Here is a 26,927-nt window from a genome sequence, read left to right as displayed (position 1 = left end):
CAAAATGGTCCTACACATACTTTTTTTTTTTATAAAGGCATTTGACAAAATCCTAATGTTTATACATAATAAAATATCTTGTTGTATATGGAAGATAATTAAGTATCTGAAGTTGAGATTGAGAGCACCATCACCTCCAATACAACTAAAATTAGTATCATGTTTAATAGTGAACAACTGAATCCTTTCCCTTTAAGATAAGAAAAAAAGAGCTCATGGAATTCTTTCCCTTCAAGGTAAGAAAAATCTAGGCATGCCCATTCTCACCTTTGTTTTTCACACACTAATGGCAATTCTAGTCACTACAACAGAGCGTGGATAAGACATAGAAGATAAACAGAAAATAAGCTTGTGGTGATCTCTCTTTGTAGGTGATGCCTTTATAAAACACACACACACACACACACACACACACACACACACACACATATATATATATTACTCACTAATACATTCACACTCAATGTAATATAGATGTTCTACATTGTGAAATTGGAATACAAACTTAAGAAAACACTTAACAAAATGCTGGTGAGTTTGCTTTGTTTCTACAGTGAAAGGACTTATTTTAAAGTTTAATAGAAATTCAGAAACCCCAGGCTGGTCGGCTGGCTCAGTGGGTAAAAACACTTAAATTGTAGGCCTCATAATGTGAGTTCTATCCCAAGAACCCACAAACACAATTTGGTGGCCACAATGTTGGTGGCTGATATTTAATCCTAGCCCCAAGCAAGGTGGGGGCATAAACAGGAGGTTCTCCATTTAGTCAGCCTGAAGAACACAGAAGGCAGAAGCAGTGAGAGAGCCCCTGCCTCAAAAGCTGGAATGAAAGAAATTCTTCTAGATTGCTCTTCTTTGTGTGTGTGCACAAAAATGTAGTAAACACAATAAATAATCACTTAAAAGAGAGAGGCCATAAAATCATAGAGCAATCTTGGAAAAGGTAAGCAAAGTATCAGTTATTGCCTTATTGTTTATTATTATTGTTTACCCATGGGAACCAAGTTAGGTATTGATGGAGACATCATAAAATAGATGAAGAGATATAACAAAGCATCCAGAAATAGAACCCTATGAATGTTTGTGAAATATTTGTGAAAGTTCAACAAATGCAACCCATTGGAGGCAAAATAGGCTTCCCATCAAATAATTCTGCAGCAATTGATAATAAATATAAAATTAAGACAAAAACTGAGCTACACCACACTGTTCCACTATGTGTTCTATTCATGTCCATCCATGTTTGAAGTCATTTGACCAGTGTTTCTAGTAAGTTCCTGCACTGAGCCGGTGAGATGGCTCAGTGACAAAGGTGCCCAGCTTGATGCAGGACTCTCACAAGGTGGAAGGAGAGAACCAGATCCTGAGAGTTGTTCTTCACCCTTCTCATGTGTGCCATGGGTCCTGTTTGCTGCCACTCCCCTGCAAAAGTAAACAAATGAAAGAATTTTTTAAAAGTCCTTTAAATAGTCATAGTACTTGCTTAGCTATTGAAGAAAGAGAAAGTGCAACTGTTAAAACTAGATTTATTTTACATATCAGCCATGGATTCCCCTCTCCTCCCTCCTCCTGCCCCCCTCAAACCCCCACCCCTATTCCCATCTCCTCCAGGGCAAGGACTCCCCTGGGGACTCAGCTCAGGCTGGTAGATTCAGCTGAGGCAGGTCCAATCCCCTCCTCCCCTCACCCAGGCTGAGCAGGTCCCATAGCTTTCTTTTCTTTTTTTTTTTTTTTTTTTTTTTTTTTTTTGGTTTTTTGAGACATGGTTTCTCTGTGTAGCTTTGCACCTTTCTTGGATCTCGCTCTGTAGACCAGACTGGCCTCGAACTCACAAAGATCCGCCTGGCTCAACCTCCCAAGTGCTGGGGTTAAAGGTGGGTGCCACCACCGCCCAGCTTGTAGCTTTCTTTTTGAAAAACAAATTCGTTTTTATTTTATGTGTATGAGCATCTGCATGTATGTCTGTGCATCACATGCATGCAGTAGCTATGGAGGCCAGAAAAGGGCATCAGATCCCCTGGGAAGTAGAGTTACAAATGGGTGTAAGACACTGTGGGTGCTGAGACTCAAACCCAGGCTCTCCAAAAAAGGAACAGATGCTCCTACCTAATGATCCACAGCTCCAGGCTGATACTGGTTGCCACACAGAGTAAGTGAGGAGTCAGAGTTTGATTTTTGATTTAAAAGAAACTCTTTAAAAGCAGTGGTTCAGACTAACCAGCTCAGCTACCACCCAGACCCACATCCCTGCCCTTGTGTTAGCCCACCCTAACATCTACCCCATCTATGATCTCCTGGAGTTCTTGAAGGGACTGGTCCTGCAGAAGAGTAACTTGGTGCAACAGCAGGATAGCCAGAAGAAGTTTCGGTGAGGATCCAGTGATGATGGTGTGCCAGAGGCCTTGAACCAGACCACTAACTCATTGCAATGAAGATTTGTGGGTGAAGCTGACTGGACAAAAGGGTATACTGCATGACACAGCCCAGCTCCTGCTGCCACTAGGATGAAAGAAGAGGCATTGCAAAGACAGAGGAGGGGGATAGTTTTTGTTTGTTTGTTTTGTTTTGTTTTTAATTAGTTTTTTAGAGGGGTTCTATGGGGGGCATGCTGCAGGAGTGACAGGCAGATAGATTAGAGGGACTGGACCAGGAGATGAGTGGGATTGGGGTATGTGATGTGAAATTCCCAAAGAGTCAATAAAGCATTATGTTATAAAGAAACACTCATATTATTTACTGTTAGAGTATTTGCAATTTTCATTACTTCTTATGTCTTATGTCAGGAAGGCTTTACCATGAGTTATTACTTGACACTCCAATTTCCATAATATTCATAGAATCTACGTAAAACAGTTTATGAATTAAACACCAATCTATAAAAATATAGGAGGAAAAAATTTGCATTGTAGGGCTATCTAGCATAAAAACACAGTATACTGAAGGACCACACACACACAGTTCCCTCAAAATTTTAAGATGTCTGCATCAAAAAAGCATTGGCCTAGGAGGAAAGGGCATCTGGATGTCAAGAGAAAGTTCTGCAAAACACCATGATAAGGAAAACACTGTTGTGTTAACTGGGAGGAAGTTACAGCTGCTAGGAATAAAGTGTTTATGGTGAAATAATGAGCAGCATGAACCTTCTTTGAAGCACTTCATTAGACATATAAAAATGAGAATATATGAAACACAATTAGAGGTGTGATTGGAGGCACTAACAAGGGGGGTATAACCTTGATTGTGGCAGTTAGGCAATCTAGCTTAAAGGCTGAAAGGAGCTGTAACTGAAAACAGAAGGATAAGTAAAGGAAGAAGATGAGAGTAAAATGTGCAGCATGTAAGCAGAAAAACAGCGTATGCTAAGGCTGGGCCGCAGGAATGGCAGCCAGCATGGGACATCTGAAGAATTTCTAGAGATGAGTGAGGAGTAATACGAGAAGACTGTCCGGACAGAGCTCTAGTGAGTGTTAGAAAGGTCCCTCCGAAGCATTGTGGGTATTTTAGCAGGGAGCTGTGGGTTAGGTTTGCATCTGGGAGACTGCTAGGGTTACTGGATAGTATGTGTTAATGAAAGTGGCCTGGATAAGGATGATAGACTGGAACTGAAGGAGGTTAAGATGGAGGGACTAGAGAGATAGGTTAATGGATAAAAAGCACTTGATGTTCTTACAGGGGACTGTCATGAGCCTAACTAATATCTATAATTCAAACTCCAGGGGATGTAACTTCCTCTTTTGGTCTCTGTGGACACCTTACACATATAAACACGGAGTGTACATGTTTGTGCACATATACACACACACAAATTAGTAAAAATTATAGTCGTTATTTTTAAATTATGTATATTTGGGTATGTGAATGCTGTGCACATCAGTGCAGGCTCTCATAGAAACCAGAGATATTGGATCCCCATGGAGTGGTCACTACAGGCTGTTTTGTACATCCAGTGTGAGTTATGGAAAATGAACTTGGATCCAACAGAAAATCAGTACATATTCTTAGCCTCTTAGCCATTGTTACCAATCATTCATAATAAACTATTAAAAAAAGGTATACTCAGGAAGAAGGTATGAATAGCTTGGTGCATGTTTGACTTACTGTGAGGAAAGAGCAAAGAAAAAAACGATAAGGAAGACCCTCAAGTGTGGCATGAAGACAGCAGATTCCCTGTAGTAAACTGCCTGGAGATGTGCAGGAATCAGGAGCACCATAGAAGCCCCAGGGAGTCTGCCCATTGCACTAGGCTCAGCAACAATACAGTGGGAAAGGCTTGCCCTGGCCTTCACGTGAAGCAGGTGGATCTACCGAACAAAACATAGCTCTTGTTTAAAGACACCTAAGTTGAGAAGCTGGATTTGCCCTTAGTCTGGGGCTCCTCGCTGGAAGAAGACCGAATTGTATGAATCTGTACAGCTAATGAGATTGAGCACAAAAAATACCAGATTTGGGGGTTTATTCTTAATGATACGTGGTGAAATTGATGCCAGTTGTTGTACAGATCTTCCTATAGACAATTGCATCCTGGTCATGATCAAAATTAATAACATTAATTAATAACATTTCCATCACTCCAAAACATTATCTCATATCTTCTGATACTAGTCAAATTCACCATTCATTGCTGGTAGCAGTACTTGCCCTTTGTCATTGTATGTTTTGCAGTGGCCATACAAAGAGTACATAGCTTTAATTTTTAAAGGAAATATTTAATTTTAATCTTTACAAAAGTAAGTTATCAATTTCACCCCCATCCTCCTGCCTCCTGCTACACCCCTGTCCTCTCTACCAGTATTTCTCCCCAAAATTGTATCTTTTTTTTTTTTTTAACACACAGGGTCCACTTAGTGCTGCTGGTATGTTTATGCATATGGGGTCATCTGTCTACTGGAGCATAGGTAGCCACTCAGAGGCTGCACCCCTTAAAAAACAAAAAACAAAAACAAAAACAAAACAAAACAAAACAAACAAAAAAACAAAAAAAAACCTGCCTCTTCTTGCAACTGCTGTTGACTGCCCTTAGCTCCTCGTGTGTGTGTGTGTGTGTGTGTGTGTGTGTGTGTGTGTGTGTGTGTGTGTATGTATGTGTGTGTGTGTGTGTTGCTTGCCTATATATGCATTGCCTAGGTTTTCAGTAAGCCCCAGGGATCTACCTGTGTCTTCCTCCCTAGCACTGAGATTAAAAACATGTGCCACCACACCTAGGTTTCTTTTAAATGCATTCTAGGATTGAGTCAGGTCCTCATGCTAACAAGGTAAACATTTTACTGAAGAGCCATCCCCAGGCCTGTGCATAGAGTTTTGAGTCTAATTTCTTTCTGGCCCATGTGAGAGCTGTACAAATTCTCAGCCTCCATTTGGCATAGGTGCAGCCAAAGGTGATGGGTAGCTAACTGGGTATGCCTCTGTTCCCATAAATTTTGTGAGCTTGAATGTTTTGTATTTTTAGGGTTTCACCTGTCAGGAAACATTTCTTCTCTGACTTTTCAGCAAGGTAAAATATATATTTTATATTTTATAAATATAAATTTATATATATATACATATACATACATACATATGTACATATAAATATATATCAGCATCTCAGACTGGGCAAACACATGAGGCAGGCTAAGATAAGCATCTCAGTTAGTGCTCTGCAAACTCCTGAAATCATAAGCTAGCTTACTATGGATGGTTTTGAAAGTTTGGGAATCTCAGTTGCTAATTAACAATTGAAACCCAAGCATTCCTTCAGCAGAGAATATGGTACACAGACCTCATTGTATTACCATCCTTTCCCTCTCTAGGTCTGTGTACAATTGATGGGCTTGTTATTGGTGACTATCTGGCCCCATTGTTATGGGACACTTCCACTTTGTATCTCTCTGTCCTTGTCTCATGCCCTGTGTACAACCATATTCGTAGTCAAACTTATCTTATTAGTGAAGATAAATTGTGTGGTCAGATCAGGGTGAGCTCATCAGCCATTGTAGAGTATGCCACACCTCATATGTGTGCTGTGGATGTCTTCACGACAACAAAATAAGTTTTATGCAGACATGTAGGTCCCCATTTTTCTATGTTTGTATCATGTATGGTAGTGTTTCTTAAATATTTTGAACAAAACCAAAGCATCTTAGGATACTTCCAGTGTGAATCCTGTACCCACATTTTTATTTCTTCCTGAACCATTCAGGAAGCTTCCTAACTAAATTAAAATCCCTTCATAAACTTCAGTTCTGCTTTAGAAAATGTTTCTGGGCAGTGTGTAATATTGTAACTAACTGAATGTAATTTTTTTTCTGAATAATTTTCAAAATTCTCAAAAACGTAGAAATTTGTTATATAAATGTAAATCCTATAGACTTCATGTGTTTTATGCTCCTGTGTTGACAGTCTGAAGTTCTTTGGTTCTTCTCATTTGTTGGTTGTCACATTGGAACTTAGAAATTCTTGTGGTTTACACAAAACCTTTCTTTAAAAGAAAGCAAGATTTAAACACTTCATAAACTTTGCAGTCTACATGTTTTCTTTATGATGGTCAGCTGAATTTTTTTTTTTTTTTCCAGAACTGAGGACCAAACCCAGGGCCTTGCACTTGCTAGGCAAGCACTCTACCACTGAGCTAAATCCCCAACCCCAAAGAGCAACATGTGCTTTTAAATAGTGACTTTTTTTTTAAAGATTTATTTATTTATTATGTATACAGTGTTCTGTTTGCATGTCTCCCTGCAGGCCAGAAGAGGGCATCAGATCTCATTCCAGATGATTGTGAGCCACCATGTGGGTGCTGGGAATTGAACTCAAGAACTTTGGAAGAGCAAGCAGTGCTCTTAACCTCTGAGCCATCTCTCCAGCCCAAAGATTTATTTATTTATTATGTATACAGTGTTCTGTCTGCATGTATCCCTGCACACCAGAAGAGGGCATCAAATCTCATTACAGATGGTTGTGAGCCACCATGTGATTGCTGGGAATTGAACTCAGGACCTTTGGAAGAACAAGCAGTGCTCTTAACCTCTGAGCCATCTCTCCAGCAAATATTTATTTATTATGTGTACAGTGTTCTGCCTGCATGTGTCCCTGCATGCCAGAAGAGGGCGCGCCAGATCTCACTACAGATGGTTGTGAGCAGTCATGTGGTTGCTGGGTATTGAACTGAGGACCTTTGGAAGAGCAGACAGTGCTCTTCACCTCTGAGGCATCTCTCCAACCCTGAAAATGATTTGTTTGCAACAGTACTCGTGCATGTGGCTCTCACTTCAGCAGTGACTTATTTTGAAATAGTAATAGGGTGATTCCACAGCTTTCTATAATTCTGAACTGTCCTGCAAATACATTTTAAATTATTTTCTTCTGTTAACAGTTGATGTCATAGGATTCATTGTGGCATCTTCAAATGTATATGACATCATGCCTTGTTTCTGTTCATTCTGTGCCTTACTAGTCTTCCCATTCCCTCCGACTCCATCTTGTTTGTATCCTTATCTACATCAAGCATCCCCCCTCTGCTTCCAGGATGCATATGTATGGTTGCCCTCTCCTCTCCTTTCCAGTACTTGTCCCCCAACATTGTGCCCATTCATGGGCTTCTTTCCAGAGGGGCAATTCCAATGGTCTTGTTAACTTCTGAGATGAATGTTATTTTTTATTATTCTATTACTCTTATTTTACTCTTGGGAAGACTGGGTCCCTGAGAGCTGAGGTGTGCCTTGCCATATGCTCAAAGTGCAAATATTAGCCACTTTCCCAAAATTCAAAGCCCATTAACCATTTACCTAATATTACTAACCTCTAAAATTATCTCTTAATTTAGAATAATCTTCCCCAAACTGTATTAATGTCTAAATACATTAGACTTTTGAAAATAATCAAAATATATTTTATCTGTTCTTTGCTGTGGATATCGCTCTGTGTAAATAAAATTCTGATTGGCCAGTGGCCAGGCAGGAAGTATAGGCGGGACAAGAGAGTAGAGAATTCTGGGAAGTAGAGGCTGGGGAGAGACACCGCCTACCGCCGCCATGAGAAGCAACATGTAAAGACACTGGTAAGCCACAAGCCATGTGGCAAAAGTATAGATAAGCAGAAATGGGTTAATTTAAGATAGAAAAAGTAGATAACAAGCAGCCTGCCACAGCCATACAGTTTGTAAACAATGTAAGTTTCTGTGTGCTTTCTTGGTTGGGTCTGAGCGACTGTGGGACTGGCAGAAGAGAGATTTGTCCTGACTGGGCCAGGCAGGAAAACTCTAGCTACAGTTCTTCCTCTCATACTAAGTGGTTTCTTCATTTTTATGTTGCTAGACTCAGTTGCAAAATATTATTTCTTAAAAATTACCAAATATCACATATTAATATTCAAATAAAACAGGCCATTACTGAGGATAGCAACTTCATCACAGAACTTTATAAAATATTACAGTTAAATGATATTGAAGGGAATTCTGCCATTAATAGATTACAGCAAGTTTGTAGAAGATATTTTATAGGCTTTGCATTTATTGGTTTTCAGGATTATTTTATTTGCTTTATTTTTATAGTGTGTAGATCATATATGGAACGCTTCTTGGTAAATAGATTTTAAGCTACCTTTGAGTACACTCTTAGTAATTTGCTACTTTGACATACAAAGTACATTTCCAGCTCACAGCCAGATGAAATGAACCCACTTTCATCTGCCAAAAAAAGTTTTAAGCTAAGTCATAACAAGAAAAATTCACAAAGTTCGAGTTTACTTTCTAATTGCAAATGTGAATTAGCTGCAGTGAGTTTCTTTCCAGGCAACAGCTTCCTATTTAAAGACATGCTCACCAACCCTACTGTTAGACAATTTGCCTTCCACCCCTGGAGGCAGCATGAATATCAGGTGCTTTCCCCAGCCCATGCCACCTAATGGGAAATGGGCAGATTATCTTTTGTATGTTTTCATCTGTTCCTACACTGTGACATTATGTTACTATTTTAGCATTGCACATTACTGCTCTAAAAAGAAATACCTCATTTCTCATATCTCTCCTCCCTCTCTCCAAGCCCACTGAGGCCTTGCCAAGCAGTGTAGACATGAAGCTGGCTCCTGGGCCCTCTGACTTTCAGAGTTTAGGCTACTTCAAGAAGTTTGAAGTCAGATGCTCCATCCTAGGAAAATGATAGAAGTTTAGGGAATGACTTGGAAAGCCATTTAAGTGAATGTTCTTAGCTTTTCTCCCCCTTTTTTGCAGTTATTAGACCATTATTAAAAATAATGTCTGACTGTATAAAGCACTGAAGATACACTGGGAAGATAGTACCTCTCTCACTCCCAACCTCCTGAGTCATTCACAGTTTCTCTATAATTACTGTCATTCTTAAGGGAAACCAAGGTGCAGAGTGATTAAGGAGCAGCTTATTTGAGATGATCAGAGTTCCAAGTAAGAAAAACACAGATTTTCAAATTAAAGAATATGGTCCAAGGTCTTACCTGTTACAAGAAAATTCTCTTGCATGCTTTTTTTTTTCTTGTTGTCCTGTTTTGGTTTGATATTTTTAATTTACATGTTGAGACTTTCATGCATGTATACAATGTATTTTATTCATATCCAACTATCTTACTCCCCAACCAACACCTTCCAACCCCCCCAACACATCCCCTTTCCAACTTCAAGTGGTCCTATTCTCCCACTTCCAGGCTGGAATTTTTGCCTGGGTTGATCTGGTACAAATCTTCTGCAGGGAAACCACCGGTGTTGGGAGTTTGTAAGCGCATGGCCATGCCGTATACGGAGGACAGCACTTGACAGCACTCCTCAGACCTACCTCCTAGCTTTTAAGTTCTTTCCACCATTTCTTCTGTTGTGTTCTCTGAGCCATGGGAATAATGGGTGGTGACCTAGATGTCCCATGTGTGGCTGAGATAGATCTTGTAGTCCTTTATTCTTAGCACTTTGATCAGTGGTGATTCTCTGAATTAATTTCTGCCTACTATAAACAGCAGCAGCTCTGACCAAGTTGAGGGCAGCACTAATCTATAGATAGGTAGAAACAAAATCTTCTAGACAGCAGTTTGACAATATAATCTTTTATCAGATTGGCAATATACAAAAATTAAGATGTGTGTGGACATCCATGAGTAAGCATGAGTGTGTGTGTGTGTGTGTGTGTGTGTGTGTGTGTGTATGTGTGTGTTCATGCATGTGCATCTGTATAAGACATGAAATCAGAAGGGAGTATAGAATTAATGGATAAGGAACAATGTATCAAAACAGGTCTGAATATGGGAAGAGTGCACCGAAATATTATATAGAAGCACCATAATCATACTTGTGATTTTGTATGCTGATTTTACAAAGGAGATTTTAGATTAGATGGAATATAGAGCTTCCTTGTAAGATGGATTGTGTAGCTTAAGAAGTATCTTAGAAAGAAAAGCTAAGAGGGAATTATTAAACACTGCAAGAAAGCAAAACTGCATGATGTTGGTATTTATTTCTAGAATTAGAATGCCTTTTACAGTGAAAACTGTAGCTTTGTGCAGATGAACCTTGCTATTCAGTGAGTTTTGGCCTGGTGGAATTTCCCTACATGCTGGGAACATTTTGCTTATAGTCAGGGGTTCTTTCGGGTATATATGGCTGAAATCCATCCTTTCCGCCTGAACAGTTAAATATCTATGTATGCTTTATTGGTTTATACTACCCTCTTTCACACTCCTTAAACAAATATAAAGGTGGGTTCTTTAAAATAGTAATTCAAAGTAGAGTGTGCAGTTAGACAAGAGATTATTCCCTGTCAGACCATTTTCTCTTCTGTACCTGTGGAGGACAGTCCACGTTTTGCATTGGAAAAGTTTCAAAACAGAATCAAACTCACCTGAGCAAATTTTCTGGATTCTCATGCCCCACTTCAGCCCTTCTGCTTCTGGCCTTATAGGGTGAGATGAAGCAAGGTTATGTCAGCAAGACCCCAAGTGACTCAAAGTGTACTGTAGCATAAGATCGGGGGGGGCTTCACTCAGACCCTTTGTACCAGGTTCTACTGGTAGATCAATGTGGATTCATTCAAGCCTTTTTCTGGTTTGAAATAACTTTCAAATGAGGAACTCTCAGTGTGTTTGGTTTTCTCTCTCTCTCTCTCTCTCTCTCTCTCTCTCTCTCTCTCTCTCTCTCAATTTGAGTATGTGTAGATAACTATACATTTAAAACTACTTTTCAAGTTTATATCAAAATATATTCCCACCACTGACACTTGAAAATCTACTTAGTATGATTGAGGTTGTTTTCCATGAGATTTACTTTCATGGTTTTGTAACAGTTGTTTTCAAAGAACTTTTTGTTATTTTACCTCAAAACAGTTTTTGTGAAGTATTTTGAATTTCAATAAATCAGAATATAAAAGTTTCTTTACAAAGGCAGAAATATGTGAGAGCCACCATGTCTCACAAAGCAGTGATGTAATCTCCCCAGTCAGTAAACATAATTCCCATTGTTTAGCTTTGGATGTAGGGAGGCGAGTCTCGGTACTATCTGTTTTCTCACTGTGCAGGGATTGTCTACAGACTATCGTAGCAAAGTGTTACTGTGGTGATATTGTGTTCCCTGAAAATATTGTGCACTCTAACAAACTTATCTGGAGTCAGAGACAGAACAGCCACAATATTAAACATAGAGGTTAGGCAGGGGTAGCACACACCTTTAATCCTAGCATTCCAGAGATAGAAAAATTGGTCTGGATCTCTGTGAGTTCAAGGCCACATTGGAAACAGCAGGCATGGTGACACATGCCTTTAATCCCAAGAAGTGATGGCAAAAACAGAAAGATATATAAGGCTTGAATACCAGAAACTAGAAGCAATTCGCTGGTTAAGCTTTTAGGCCCTGAGCAGCACAGTTCAGCCTGAGATTCATTCTGGATGAGGACTGAGAGGCTCAGGATCTGTTGAGGAATTGGCAAGGTGAGGTAGCTGTGGCTTGTTCTGCTTCTCTGATCTTCCAGCATTCACCCCAACAACTGGCCTCAGGTTTGATTTCATTAATAAGAACTTTTAAGATTACTGCTTAAAAGAGTAAAAAATGTATTTAAGGATGGTCTTTTCAGGAAAATGTAATTAAATTGCATTATGTGTGTATAATACTCCCACATTTTTATTTAATGATAATGTTGGAAAATTTTCTTCTGAATGCTAGGATGCTGGGTAAATATTTTTGACTTAACATATAATGAAGTATTTAGCTATTCATTTTGAATAGTTTATAGAAAGCCAATTGAGAGGCAAATGACTTTTGGTAAAGAACTGCAATGACTTCAGTGAACCTAGGCTTACATTCTAATGAGTACTAGCTTGTGTCATGGGGATTTAATGAGTGTCCTGTAGGCTACATCTTTCTGCATATTTGAAGCATGTAACCCTCAAATCACTGACCTGACATCTATCTTATTCTTATCATGTCTGAGATTAAAACAATTCATTTATTTGTTTAGTTTGTGTGTGTGTGTGTGTGTGTGTGTGTGTGTGTGTGTGTGTGTGTGTTTGTACATGTGTGGGGTCAGAAAACACCTTGTGGGAATAGTTTTTTTCTTCCACTATGTCAGTCTGTAGTTTTGAACTCATGTTGGAAGGTTTGGCAGCAAGCTCCTTAACCTGCTTAGTCATATTGGTGGCCTCATTGAGAATTATATTTAGTAGATCCAAAGTTTCCTCCCCATCTTCAGAATCAAGTTTTTTGTTTTTGTTTTTGTTTTTGTTTTTTTTAAGAGTAAAGCTAATGTTTCTCTGCTAATTAAAAAAAAAAAAATAAGGTAGAGTTAGGTCTTTTTTTTTTTTTTTTTTTGAGCTGAGGATCGCCCAGGGCCTTGTGCTTGCTAGGCAAGTGCTCTACTACTGAGCTAAATCCCCAACCCTGAGTTACTTCTTTTCATTAAAAATGATTGTTGGAACTTAGGAGATGACTCTTAGCAGATACGGTACTTGATACCCAAGAATGATGATCAGAATTCAGATCTTCCCAAGAACCTACATGAAAGTCAGACAGGCACAAGCCAGCGGGGGTCCTCAAGGCCCTGGTGGTGGGAAGACATTCATGGGCCCACCCAGCACCTTGTAGAGCCAGGCAGGTGGGCCCCATCATGATCAGCAGATATGTGGTGGAGAAATGATAAAGGAAGAGAAGCAGAATGGTTCGTGTGCTGTGGAGAGAGGCAGAAAGGAAGAAATGAAGATGGAGGATAACAATGAAGGTGGTGGAGTATGGTAATGGAAGAGGTCTGCTTGGTACCTGAGGCCATGATGATGTCCAGGCCTAGCTGCTGCAAAGGGCCATGTCTAGGTCCCTGGTTCTATAGCAGCCAGGGTCTGTGTTGATGTCCCTGGCTCCTGCAGTCTTCAAGGACCATGCTGATTCCAGTGGTCTGGGCCACAACCTGGGACTGTGTTGAGGTTCAGGGGTCATACTTCCACTGGGGCTGTGCCAATCTGGGTAGCCTTCGACGCTACCTGGGGCCATGCTGACAATCTGACATGGCTGTTGCTGAGGACCATGGTCCTACCACAGCTGAGCTCTGGTGTCCATGGCCCATGTTGCTAGCCAAATGAAAGCTAGGGTCTTGGCTACAACCTGTGTCATTGTTGGTGTCCAGGGGCAATGTTGCTAGGGCTACCACCTGGAGGCAGAATATCAACCAGCTGAGCTGCTACCTGGGTCCATGTCTGAGTGCATGGTCCAGCTGCAGCTGGGGTCTGTGTTGATGTCTGTGGCCCAGATCACCTAGGGTGAGCCTTAGGAACCATTCAAGATGAAATCAGAGAGTCATGCTGAGCCAGCCCCAACCTTTGCTGGCCCAGGGAAAGCTACCCTTGCCTCTGGATGACACTGCAGCAAGAGAGATGATCCTTGCACTCTGGAGAGATGGCCCCACCCCTCACCACAGGTGTGGGTGAACTGAACCTGAGGGTATGGACTTAGGGCAACTGACTCTGCCCCATTGCTTGAGGTGGGTAGCTACAGTGGCCAGGAATGACCAGCTCAGCTACCACCCTGGCCCACACCTGCCTTGGGTTGGCCAACCCTTACATCTACCCCATCTAGTACTTGCTGGTGCTCTTGAAGGCACTGTGGTACAATACCCAAAGGATCTCCAAAATTCAACAACAGGATATCCCAGAAGAATTCCAATGAGGATCCAGTGATGATAGTGTACCAAAAACCAGAGGCCTTGAACTAGACCAGTGACTCATTGCAATGAACATTTGCTAGTAAAGCTGATAGGACAAAAGGGTCTACTGTGTGATACTCCAGGGCCCCCAGTGCCACCAGGATGAATGAAGAGGTGTTAGAGCTAAGAGGTTCTTTGTTTTTGTTTTTGTTTTTGTTTGCTTGTCGGTTAATTGGTTAGTTTTGTTCTTATTTTTGTTTGTTTGCTTACTTGCTTGGTTTTGTTTTCTTTTGTGGACTGGGCACTGCAGGAGTGAGGGGAGGATTTGGGGGGAGCAGAAGGTGAGCCAAATTGGGGTGTATGATATGACATTCCCAAAGAAAGAATAAAGAAGTTAAATTACAAAGAGAGAAGAGAGAGAGAGAGAGAGAGAGAGAGAGAGAGAGAGAGAGAGAGAGAGAGAGAGAAGAAGAAGAAGAAGAAGAAGAAGAGGAGGAGGAGGAGGAGGAGGAGGAGGAGGAGGAGGAGGAGAGAGGAAGGAAGGAAGGAAGGAAGGAAGGAAGGAAGGAAGGAAGGAAGGAAGGGGGACAGCCAAGCAGCCACCTATAACCTAGCTCTCAGGAAAAAGACACCCAGAGGATTCCTTGGGCAGGCTGGCTAGGTAGTCTACCCAGAATCAGCTATTTCCTGGTTCAGCAGAAGACTTTGCCTTTGCAAGTAGATTGGAGAGCAGTCAAAGAAGACACTGACATGTACTTTAGGTCTCCACTCACAGGCATCCACTTCTGCATTTGTACCTCCCCATCCCAACACAGGCAATGTTCCCACACACATACAAACACACGTACACTACAGAGAGAGAGAGAGAGAGAGAGAGAGAGAGAGAGAGAGAGAGAGAGAGAGAGAGAGAGAGACTGCAGTTTTCAGCTAATCAGATATGAAGCACTTAGTGTTTGTGATGGTTAGTACAGGCAACCTAGCAAAATTAGAGTCACCTAGGAAGCAAGCTCCTAAAAAGACTGTGGGATGGATTGCCTAGATTAGGTTAGTCTATGTGGGAATGATCTAGATGAGCTTAATTCAGAATGTGGCAGTACTATTCGTTGTACTGGTGTCTTGGACTGCATAAAAGGACACAGGGAGATGAATGTCAGCATTCATCACTCTCTGCCTGCCCTTGCTCCTAACTGTGGACACTCAGTACTAGCTAGCTGAAGGCCTTGCTGTCAGGACTTATCCGCTCAATGGACTGTATCCTTGGACTGGAAGCTGAACTAAAAACCCTTATTCAAAATACTTTGATTAGATACGTTGTTAAGGCATCAAGAATTGCCTAAAGTAACAAATAGAGTAAACTAGTCTAGAAATGATTCACATTTATATTATTTTTTCCCAATTGTGATTACTTAAGTCTCAGACTTTACTCCGGGGAAATAATTTAATTTTCAATCTCCACTGTTACTTCCTATTTCTTAAGTCAAGATGCAAACTGGCGATGAGATGGCTCCAGAACAGGGACAATTCAAGGCTACAAAGAATATACAATAATTTGTATTATATCATGAATAGATATTTCTTTTTGTTTATACTGAGTTGTTCCTGAAAAGCCTTCAATTGACTTACAAAAGAAGATTAATATAAAATGGGACAAGTGCAGATAAAAATAGAAGGAGACTGTTTAAAAGGATTAAAGGCACCTGGGAGATGTTAATTCTAACAGCTGGGAAGTGTCGTGATAGCTAAAACCAAAATGGTTTATAAATTTTTCATCTTCAATGTAAAAAGCTTATGCAGTTATCAGCAGAGGCAAACTATTTCTGAGAATCAGTCAAGAGATGTATTTGTTTTGAAGTTATAGGCAGTGTGTAGCTAGGATACTAGGTCTGTTTGCCAAGAGATACAGAAGAATTGCTGTGAAATTGGCCATTCTGATAGACTCTGGTGGCATTTTATAAACTCTGTCCATGAGAAACATTTCTATTTGGATCTATACCTTAAGATTATAGCAAATATTTGGTGGGTTATTTTGCTCAGTATATGGTATTTCATCTTTGAAATAGCTCAATAAACATATACACGATCATTTTTCTGATATGTATTTGAAAAATCTTAAGTGTGTGCATAGAAGCTATGTAATTTATAACTTCCACAGACTAGAGAGTAGAATTTTGACTTTAGATGTTATTTTGGCCTCTGCACTACAGAATTGTCAGTTCTCCTGAGTGGTTTGCTTTCTCATGATAGGAACTAAACAATAAATAAAACAACATGGAGCACAGAGTGCTCATATTTCTGTTATTGCAGTTTCTTTCATCTGATGACTTAATTACGTTTGTACTGTATGTAGAGATCCCTGATACCTGCTCATTCTGTTTACAGGGCACATTATGAAAAGAAATACAGACACTTTCATGTCTTGTTTATATACCACAAAATATGTGCTCAGCATGGAGGTAAACAACAGGAGGAAAGATGAGATTATTTTCCTATATTTCCCTAGACACATGGCTCTTTCCTTCCCTTGTAAGTGCATATATTTCATAGAATTACATGGACAGAGAATGAGTAGGTTCTCCTTCCACAGATGATTCATAAACCTCATTGAATAAATGCATGAATAATTGGTTAAAAATATGAGTGTTCTGCCCCATGTTATATAGAAGACAAAGCTGTAACCTGGAAAATCATAAAACAGGTGTTCCTAGCCAAGTGTCTCATCCATAAAATGACATCAGGCAGTGATCTACATCTGCTTTTAAGCTACATCCTGATGGGTCTGCCAGGAGGAGTGATTTCCTAAATTAACTTAAAATACTGACCTGTTCTGATTGTCTTTCATGTCTATTAAAAGATGGCTCTTGTTTTTAAATAGAGCTCTTTAATGTTGGGTCCAAAATATTACTTCTATTTTGGTAACTACTTTCTTATAAACTCTTCAGGGGAAGATACATTCTGCATTTTAGACTTTTCTTCAGATCAGAGGATCAACAGTACCTTGAACTTGAAAATGGCACAGTTGGTAAGACAATTACTGTGACATTGCTGAAAACATAAAGTGAGGCCAAAATCTTCACTTTAAATTTCACATGTTTTAGTGAAGGTTTTACTAAGTCTTATTATTTTTACATGAAACGGTTGGTTCTTTCTATTCTCATAGTTGACAATAGTCATCTTTCAGAAAGATCAAATATACACATGCTAAATGTCTTCCATCTGTCCCTGCCAGATTCACCTTCCATCCTGTCTTATGCACCAGCAGTACCATATGGATACATCAGAGTATCCCCTTGCATTTTCTGACTTTGGGTTGCTAGGGGTAATGGGGATATTAGCAGGGAACCTGAAAGTGGGAAGAGGAAAGGTCAGGGTGTTTATTGGCTTGACTTCCTTCTTAGTGGGTTGCCATATGTTGTCTGTGGGTCTTCTGTACACAGCTGCCCTATGAATTCTGTGTATTTCTTCTCTCCTTATCTTTAAAGCCTAGTCATGGAGAGACCAAACATATAATAGCACATCCTGTCTTCTGGCTACATTAGTCGTTACTTTTCGTCAGACTCATCTAGTTGCTACACTGAATATGCCATGTGAAGAGCCTGATGATCACAATTTGACAAAACCATCTTAATCAGAATAAACAGTGAAAATAGTTTTAAAACTTTAAAACTTTTAACCAAATTTTGCTCCATTTACATATTGTAAGACATGGTAGGGAAAATTCTCACAAAGGTTATGTGATAAAAGTTTATGGGCAAACCCTGGACTATAAGTCATTCAGTATAAATCCAAGCCATCTTCCATATGACCTTGATCTCCGAGAACATAGATACGAGCATTTTGGCTTTGGAAAGCAAAATACTCAGCATATAGTGCTATCCACTAGAAATATGATATAGGTAAGGTATGCAATATAAAACTTCCAGTGTTTAGAGTCTGTAAGGCAAAGCTACTTTAAATGTCTTATTCAACCCAGTGTTATTTAATGTGTAATATCTGTTGCATTATTAATAAGATATGTTGTTCTTTTTCCTTTAGTACTTCCTGAAATCTATTACATGTTTCTTTGGCATATAGCACACTGGAGTCTATAATACTCATATGTCAAGTGCTTAGTAGTTTTATGTAGCTAGTAGATACTACAACTGATGTGTCTGGCTCAGAGTTTATAACACACACACACACACACACACACACACACACACACACACACACATGCAAGCATATTTTATAGAATTGCATTATCAAATAGGTCCCCACCAACCTAACTAAACCTAAGTGGTGGGTGTAGGTTAGACTCGTCCTCATCATAACAAAATACATAAACAACCAGCCAATTTAAAAGGAATTAAGAGAAGAGATGGCTCAGAAAGTAGGGGCACTTGCTGCTGCATCTGCCTGAGTTTATTTCAAGGAAACCAGATGGTAAAAGGAGAGAACCAACTCTTGTAAGTTGTCTTCTGAGTGCTATATATGTATATGTGCACACAACACTAAATAAATGTAAAACGTAAAAGAGAGGCAGATATGCTTTGGCTCACCGTTTCATAGGTTTTGGTGTGTGGTCCTATATTGAATAGAATATTCTGGAAAAACATGAGCTCCCAGAAGTAGAAGAATATTGATCAATTATAGGGGATCAAAATCTCAGTAATAAGGAGGATATTTGAAGCAAAGTCTGTCTTTTCAGGACATGGCCCCAGGAGCATATATGTTCGGCTAGACCCAGCTTCCTAATTCCTACTACTTTTCACTAGTGCTAGCTTGTTAACAAGCTATGCATGCCATAGCCCTTGTGAGCTAGTCACTTTGCAAATGACCCTTTTAAGCTTCAATAGCACTTTATACCCAAACCACAGATCTCTTGTAAATCTAAGTTTCTTTTCTGTCAAAATTAATGCAGAACACTCTCAGCACTGCTTGCTGTATAGTAGCATGTTGTTCATGTTATATATTTTTGTCAGCTCTTCTTTTTTTTTTTAGGTTCTTGAATTTTTTTCTTTTTTCTTTTGTTCCCCTGTCCTCCCCCCTTCCGCCCCTGCCCCCACCTTCCCCCCAGCCCCTCCCCTCCATTCCCATCTCCTCCAGGGCCAAGACCTCCCTGGGGATTCAATTCAACCTGGTGGATTCAGTACAGGCAGGTCCTGTCCCCTCCTTCCAGGCTAAGTAAAGTGTCTCTGTGTAAGTCCAAGGTTCCAAACAGCCATGTCAGCTCTTCTTTAAAGCCCCATTGAGTAGTCCAGGGTAGCCATCAACTCTCCATCTTACAGGCAAGGAATGTTGGCAAGAGCAAAAGGAATACCAGCCCAAAGTTTCAGGGTTAGTCAGCAACAGGTCATGTTGCAATCCCAGTTCTGATTCTAAAACCAAATGAATGAATGTGCTAGAAGTGAGGCATAGGCATCTTACAGGTGTGAGTCTCGATTGGCAGGTTTGTTCTGTAAGAGAATGGCAGTGACCTTCAATTCTGATATTTGCTTGTTCTTGTCATGGTCAACAGCATGATGAGTTAGTGGTATGTGATGTAAAGATCAAACCTGTAAAGAGAGCTTTCATGTATTATATTTATAACTGAACATGGTACTTGTCTTCAGAATGCCATTTAAATCATGTCCATAGGAAAAATTTTTCATTGTGCAGTACATGAGCTATATAACCACATTTGGCAGCTATGACTGCAGGCTAATTTGTACTAATCCACAATTTTAAAATTACTTTGTTTACCCATATCTCCTCAAATACAATTGAGAAATATTTGTTGGTACCATCAGCCTTGTATTGTCCTGTGAAATATTTATATTTAAATTTATCCATTACTGAAATGATGTGTTTATCTTTTTATTGATTAACTTTGTTCTTTGACAATTCAAACATGTATGTATTATGTTTTGTACTTTCATCTCTTGTCTTGTCTTATTCCCATCAAGTCATTAATCCCCATCCTCTCCACAAATCTCTTTCCCATTATATGTATTATTACTACTATTAATTTTTTATTGTTGTTATTATTTGTGAGTCTTTATAAAGCGTGTGTGAGTGCAGATGCTCACATACCACATCTCATTTATGGAGGTCATAGGAAAACTTTGTGGAGTTGGTTTTCTACATCCACCTCTATGTGGATTCTGGGAATTGAACTTGTGTCAGTAAGTTTGAGCAGCAATTGCTTGTATGTGGTAAACCATCTCACCAGCCCATTGTCCTATGATTCTTTTGTTGTTTTTAATTTCTTTATTCTTGAGAATTTCATGCAACTATACAATGAGATATCACATATATCCCCATCCTCTGGTAACTTCTCTCAGATTCCCCCCAAAAAGGTCTAGACCAGATGTTATAAACACACACACACACACACACACACACACACACACACACACACTTGCAGGCACACACACTTGCCCTATCTGTGCTGAGATTTTGGCTGGCTAGTTCTTATACATGTCTTGTGCTGAACCACAGCTCCTGTGAGATTAGAATCATTCTCTGTCCAGAAAACAACATTATATAGCATTCTTTTCCTTCCTTGGGATCTTAGAATTTTTCCAACCCCTCTTCTATGGAGGTCCCTGAACATTAATCAGGAGGTGGGCATTGGGGTTTTGAACCAGTATCAGGCATGTTAAGGGATGATTTATAGTAGATTATATGTGAACTGAAAGTAGTAATATGGACTTCTAGGGACAAATAGGATTAAGCAATTTGAAGTGTGAGAGTGTGAGGGGAGCCAGAAAGTGGACAGGAAGTCTACCAAAGGAGAGATATATTAAAACACACACACACACACACACACACACACACACACACACACACACAAGAAAAGAAAAAAAAGACACATGGAAGCCTACTATGGCCCAAACCACTTAAAATTAATAATTGTAAAAAAAGTAGATTACAAATGAAAGATGAGGGCGATTAATGGTTGTAAAATTATTACAAAATGATGGGGATAGGGTACAGATGGTAGGAGCATGGTTGTAGTTAGATAAAACAAATCTAAAGAATATGAAAAGACTTATGGAATCCCACTAGTTAGTAAGGCAATTTCAGTATATTTTTAAAACATAAAAGATTTTGAACAAAATTATCCTTATGGGTGGACAATGTTTCAGGGGTTATGAAATGAAATCACACTGCAATGCATAGGATCCTTATTTATGAGTTTATTTTTTTTCCCCAGTCTGGCCCTTAAGGTCTCTAAAACAGCATAGGCTACTGTCATGACTGTTATGGGGTAGCTATCTGCTCTCTGATTGGATTTCAGGCCTGCACCAAATGGAGAGAGTTTCAAGTTTGATACTGGAATCTTGGTGAGAAGTCCATGATTTGGGAGGTTATATGACCTAGGGTAGAACTTTCTAGTTTTATCTTATTAAAATGGTCATGTAATCTCATGATGGGGAAAGCCTGACCCGAGCAAGTGGGAGCTCAAGGACTCTGTACTGACAGCTAGGGAGCCCACATTGGACTGAACTCGGCCCTCTGAATGTGAGTGACAGTTGTGTGGCTTGGTCTGTTTGGGTGGCCCCTGGCAGTGCAACCTGGATTTGTCTCTGGTAAAGGAAGTGCTTTTTCGAGCCCATTCCCTTTGGTGGGATACCTTGCTCAGACTTAATGAAGGAAGGAAGGAAGGGCTTGATCCTGCCTCAACTTGATATGCCAGGCTTTATTGACTCTTCATGGGAGGCCTTACCCTCTCTGAGGAGTGGATAGGGGGATGAGTGGGAGAGGAGGCATATGGGAGTGGGAGGAGAGGAGGGAGGGGGAACTGTGGTTGGTATATAAAATGAAAAACAATAAAATAAAAATTGGTCAAGTAGTCAAATTGTCTTTTGAATATTTACACTTATACCCTTAGAGCTGGACTACTTTCAGTCTTAGAGAAGCTGCTTTGTGCAGTGGGCAGCAGTGAATGGAAATGACTAACTCATCAAAGTCCCCCCTTTTCATGTGTATGTTTGTACACTCATGCATGCACATATCACAGTGCTCTGATGTAGGTCAGAGGAAACCTTAACAGGACTTAGTTCTCTTTCTTCATTTTCTGGGTCTCAGGGATTGAATTCAGGTCATCAAAGTTGATCACAAGTGCCTATCTCCACTGTGTGTCCCCTTGCTGTGTCGTCACCTTGCTGTGTGACTAAAGCACTCATATACAATTCCACTAATTGTGGTAGAGAACATTTATGAAACAAGCGTCACTCTCATGTCTCTGTGTGTTATTGTTAGGACACTTAGACACATGACAACCTGTTACATGGCAAAATAACCTCTTAACTAAAATATATCATGATTGTATTAAGTATTACAAATGCCTTTAGTAGCATTAAACTTCCTGAATGGTAATATTCATCATGGTGCTGTAATATGATTGTTATATAGATACTATATACATTATTGTGGTGGTATTGTGTTTTCCGAAATATTGTGCACACTAACAAACTTATCTAGGGTCAGAGAACAGAACAACCACAATATTAAACATAGAGGTTAGGCAGTGGTAGCACATACCTTTAATCCTAGCATTCCAGAGGCAGAGATCTACCTGGATCTCTGTGTGTTCAAGGATACAGCCAAGCATGGTGACTCATGCCTTTAATCCCAGAAAGTGAGCCTTTAATCACTGGGAGTGATGGCAGAAAGCAGAAAGATATATAAGGTGTGAAGACCAGAAACTAGAAGCATTTGGTTAGTTAAGCTTTTAGACTTTGAGTAGCATAGTTCAGCTGAGATTCATTCTGATGAGGTCACAGAAGTTTCCAGTCTGAGGAAATAGGATCAGCTGAGAAAATGGCAAGGTGAGGTGGCTATGGCTTGTTCTGCTCCTCTGATCTTCCAGCATTCACCCCAATACCTGGCTCAGGTTTGATTTTATTAATAAGTAACTTTAAGATTCATGCTATACTTTATTGCACCCATTCTGTTTGCCAATGTCACAAAAAATTAGTTGTATTTATTTTCTAACTCAACCATTTTTTTTTAATCATGTTTCCACATTAGGAGGCATGCCACCATGGATACTACACTTTGGTGCCAAGTAAAAATGTTCATCTTCATTTATATTTAATACTTGCTAATGTTATTCATTTGTGGATTTTAATAAAGAATTTTAAGATGGTTGATGTTGTCCTTTAATTGAGATATAAAAGAACAGGACATATTCAGCCAATACCCGACAGGTTTATAATTGAAAAAATTGAAGTTCTTGCTGAAAGTGCCTCAATTAAAGTAGTTTTCCTAAGAGTATATCCAAAATTAAATTGATAGCTGGAAATGAAGCTATGCCAAATATAGTTAAGCATTCTAGTTAGTGTAAGGGCAGGATGCACCAAGGAATAGAGTATTTGCTAAAATCTGGCATTTTTAGATATAGTAACAGTCCAAAGAAGCCCTGCTCTTAAAGCTTGTGATGGCTCGCTTGGTCTATTCTCAGACATGTGAGAGTTACGGGAGGGTAAAAAAGTGTGTGTTTGTAGTGAGTCCTCTTCAGTCCCTCCAGACAGCTCACAAATAATGACATGGAGACTCCTTATTAGTAATGCAAGCTCAGCCTAGAGTTTAGGCTTGTTCCTAACTAGTTCTTATACCTCAAATTAACCCATTTATATTAATCTACATTCTATCATGTAGTGTTTCCTTTCTTCTATCTTACACCTCCTTTTTCCTCTCTGTGTCTCTTGGCATCTCTTGCACACCTAGCTTCTCTTCTTCCTTTCTCTTCCCAGAAATCCTCCTGCCTAGCTATTGGCCTTTCAGCTCATTATTAAACCAATCAGAAGGCTCCTTTGCTGTGGATATCACTCTGTGTAAATAAAGTTCTGATTGGCCAGTGGCCAGGCAGGAAGTATAGGCGGGACAAAAGAGTAGAGAATTCTGGGAAGTAGAAGGCTGGAGCAGACACTGCCAGCTGCTGCCATGAGAAGCAATATGTAAAGACACTGGCAAGCCACAAGCCATGTGGCAAAGTATAGACTAACAGAAATGGGTTAATTTAAGATAGAAGAAACAGATAGCAAGAAGCCTGCCACGGCCATACAGTTTCTAAACAATGTAAATTTCTATGTGTTTTCTTGGTTGGGTCTGAGCGACTGTGGGACTGGCGGGTAAGAGAGATTTGTCCTGACTGGGCCAGGCAGGAAAACTCTAACTACACTCCTTGGCAAATACCTATCTTCACATTGTACAACATATATTCACATATATTGTACATTTGCATATGTGTATTTCTCTCCACATGTGGGCACATGTACACACAGTTCTTCATGCATTTCCAAGTTCATTCCATCACATGAGGTGGTAGATATTCGGATACCAAGGGGCAATTTCAGATGTCAGCAGGATATCTACTACTTAGGCAGTAACCTGCTTAGCTGACACTTGCTTAATGCCTATGGGAAATGCTGAACTATTTGTTATCTAATCCCCCTTCTTCCCAAGACATAACATTTTCACTTACTTTATTTACTTAAAATTGTCATTAGATCACAGTAGGTTGGAATTATTCTCACAGACACACCAAAAAAGTTTAGTTGAAGTACAAATGTATTATGTCAGAATGTGACTGTACTTAGAAATAGTATTATAACTGTGATAAATTCATGGTGTTCAATAAATTCATAGTGTTCATGGCGATGTATATGGGACCTTAAACAAACATCAAAATAACCAGTGTCTTTGTACAAAGATATATAAATAAAGATAAACTACATATCAATGAAGACAGACAATGGAAGCTACAGGTCAAGGAGGGTCCAAACTGGTCATAGGGCTAGCAATAGAAAAAGTCAAAGAATGAAATGTCCTAATTTCTTTTGAACTTTAAAAATTTAAAGTAGAAGCCCCTCTCAAGTCCCTTAAGTGCCTACATGGAGAGTCCTATAAGACTAATGGGTCCCTGCCTCTGTTATTATCATGTGTAATGCACTTTGTAAGTATAAAAATGAGTGCTTTTCTTTATGTATCCTGGATCTTAGGAAAACTCATAAAAAAAAAACAAGTAATATAAGCTGTGCTTATTTGATACACCAGAGAAACGTAAGCAGCTGCATATTCACAGTTACAGTGGTTAGACTATTTCCATGGTAACAACCAAGCTATCAAAATATTTATATCTATCTATTATGTTTGATTTGTTTTAGAGAATTGTGTTAAAATGATAAAACTATATGACTTTGTTTTCTTAAATAAATTTATATTAGTTTGGGGTTTTTTGTTCCTTAGTTAAATATTTTTAAAGGCTTAGTTCATGCAATGTAACAAGATGTCATATAAAATGTCATTTTAATTCCTCTCTATAAATTATGACTTGCATAGCTTTTCTTATTTGCCATACTTTTTAAATTGAGACACATGACATAGTAACTTGGACTCAATATTAGAAATGCATGCATTTTCTACACTTCACAAGTATATTTTATTATTCCCCTCAGAAGATGACGATTCTTAGAAATCAACTGTTCACAGTAGCAATCTAAAATAGTGTTGATCTCTCACCAGTACAAATCATTTGTTTTGTATGTTAGCAGAGGTACTAAAAGAGAGAAAAAAATTCTTACTGAGATGGTTCAGTTGGTAAATTGTTTGCTAGGCAAGTATGAAGACCAAAGTTTGATCCCCAGAACAAATAAACTTTCTGATTATGGTGGTATGTATTTTTATTGTCAGTACTGAGGATACACAGAAAGGCATGAGGTTTCCTGGAAAGCCAACCTAGCCTACTTGGCATGACTCAGGTCATAGTTAGAAAAATCAAAGTTGGTACTTGTGTAGCATGAATCGTAAAAAGTCTTATTAATAAAATCAAACCCAGAGCCAGGTATTAGGGTGAATGCTGGAAGATCAAAGAAGCAGAACTAGCCACAGCTTCCTCACCTTGCCAATTCCTCAGCTGATCCTGTTTCTGGAGACTGGAAGTCTCTGAGTCCTCATCCAGAATGAATCTCAGCTGAATTGCTCAAAGCCTAAAAGCTTAACCAGCCAAATGCTTCTAGTTTCTGGTCTTCACTCCTTATATATCTTTCTGCTTTCTGCCATCACTCCCAGGGATTAAAGGCATGAGTCACCATGCTTGGCTGTATCCTTGAACAGATGGATTTCTGCCTCTGGAATGCTAGGATTAAAGGCGAGTGCTACCACTGCCTAGCCTCTATGTTTAATATTGTGGCTGTTCTCTGACCCCAGATAAGTTTGTTAGTGTGCACAGTATTTCGGGAAACACAATACCACCACAAACTTGAGAGATAGATCAGTGACTACAGTCCTTACTGTGCCTCCAGGAGATTTGAATTTGAATCCTCAGAATATTTGTAGAAACCAAGAGCAATAGTGTGAATCCATATAGTCTCAGCAATTCTCCAGCAAGAAGGGAGGCAGGGCCAGCAGATTCCCAGAAGCTCATCAGCCAGCTAGCATGATCTATATAGCTTCAGTGAATAATAATAATAATAATAATAATAATAATAATAATAAATAGAGAACTTGTCTCAATGTGGAGGGTGAGATCAACATATGAATAATGTATAATAACAGACACAACCCTGTGTTCCTGAACAGGAACATATGTGCACACATATCTTATGAAAATACATCACACACACTTACATACACACATACATAAACTAGGATTTTGAGGTGGATTATGCCTGCCACATAAATATAATTTCATGTGAACATGCCATACACAAAGAAATCTCTAATCTTTCTTTTATGTAAATGATACATGCCAGCCACTAATCTTTGTGCTCAAAATACAATCTGTTTCAGAAAAAACTGTTATAGTCTTCTGTAGATTACATATTAGTGAGTATATATAATAGTAAAGTAATA

At 39.4% G+C, this 26,927-nt stretch overlaps 1 protein-coding gene across 1 annotated transcript in view; it reads left to right on the top strand.

The window, feature by feature from the left end:
- The first annotated feature begins 5,468 nt into the window (after window positions 1–5,468).
- Window positions 5,469–26,927, top strand: part of Cntn3 (contactin 3) — a 209,651-nt gene continuing 188,192 nt past the window's right edge. The window contains exon 1 of the mRNA XM_036182004.1: window positions 5,469–5,491. The gene's annotated coding sequence lies outside the window, so the exon portion shown is untranslated. The remainder of the gene's footprint in view (window positions 5,492–26,927) is intronic.

This window comes from Onychomys torridus, chromosome 3 (assembly GCF_903995425.1).
Source record: "Onychomys torridus chromosome 3, mOncTor1.1, whole genome shotgun sequence".
NCBI classification, from domain to species: Eukaryota; Metazoa; Chordata; class Mammalia; order Rodentia; family Cricetidae; genus Onychomys; species Onychomys torridus.
Note: the sequence above shows the minus strand (reverse complement) of the source record. Positions and strands in the feature narration are given on the sequence as shown.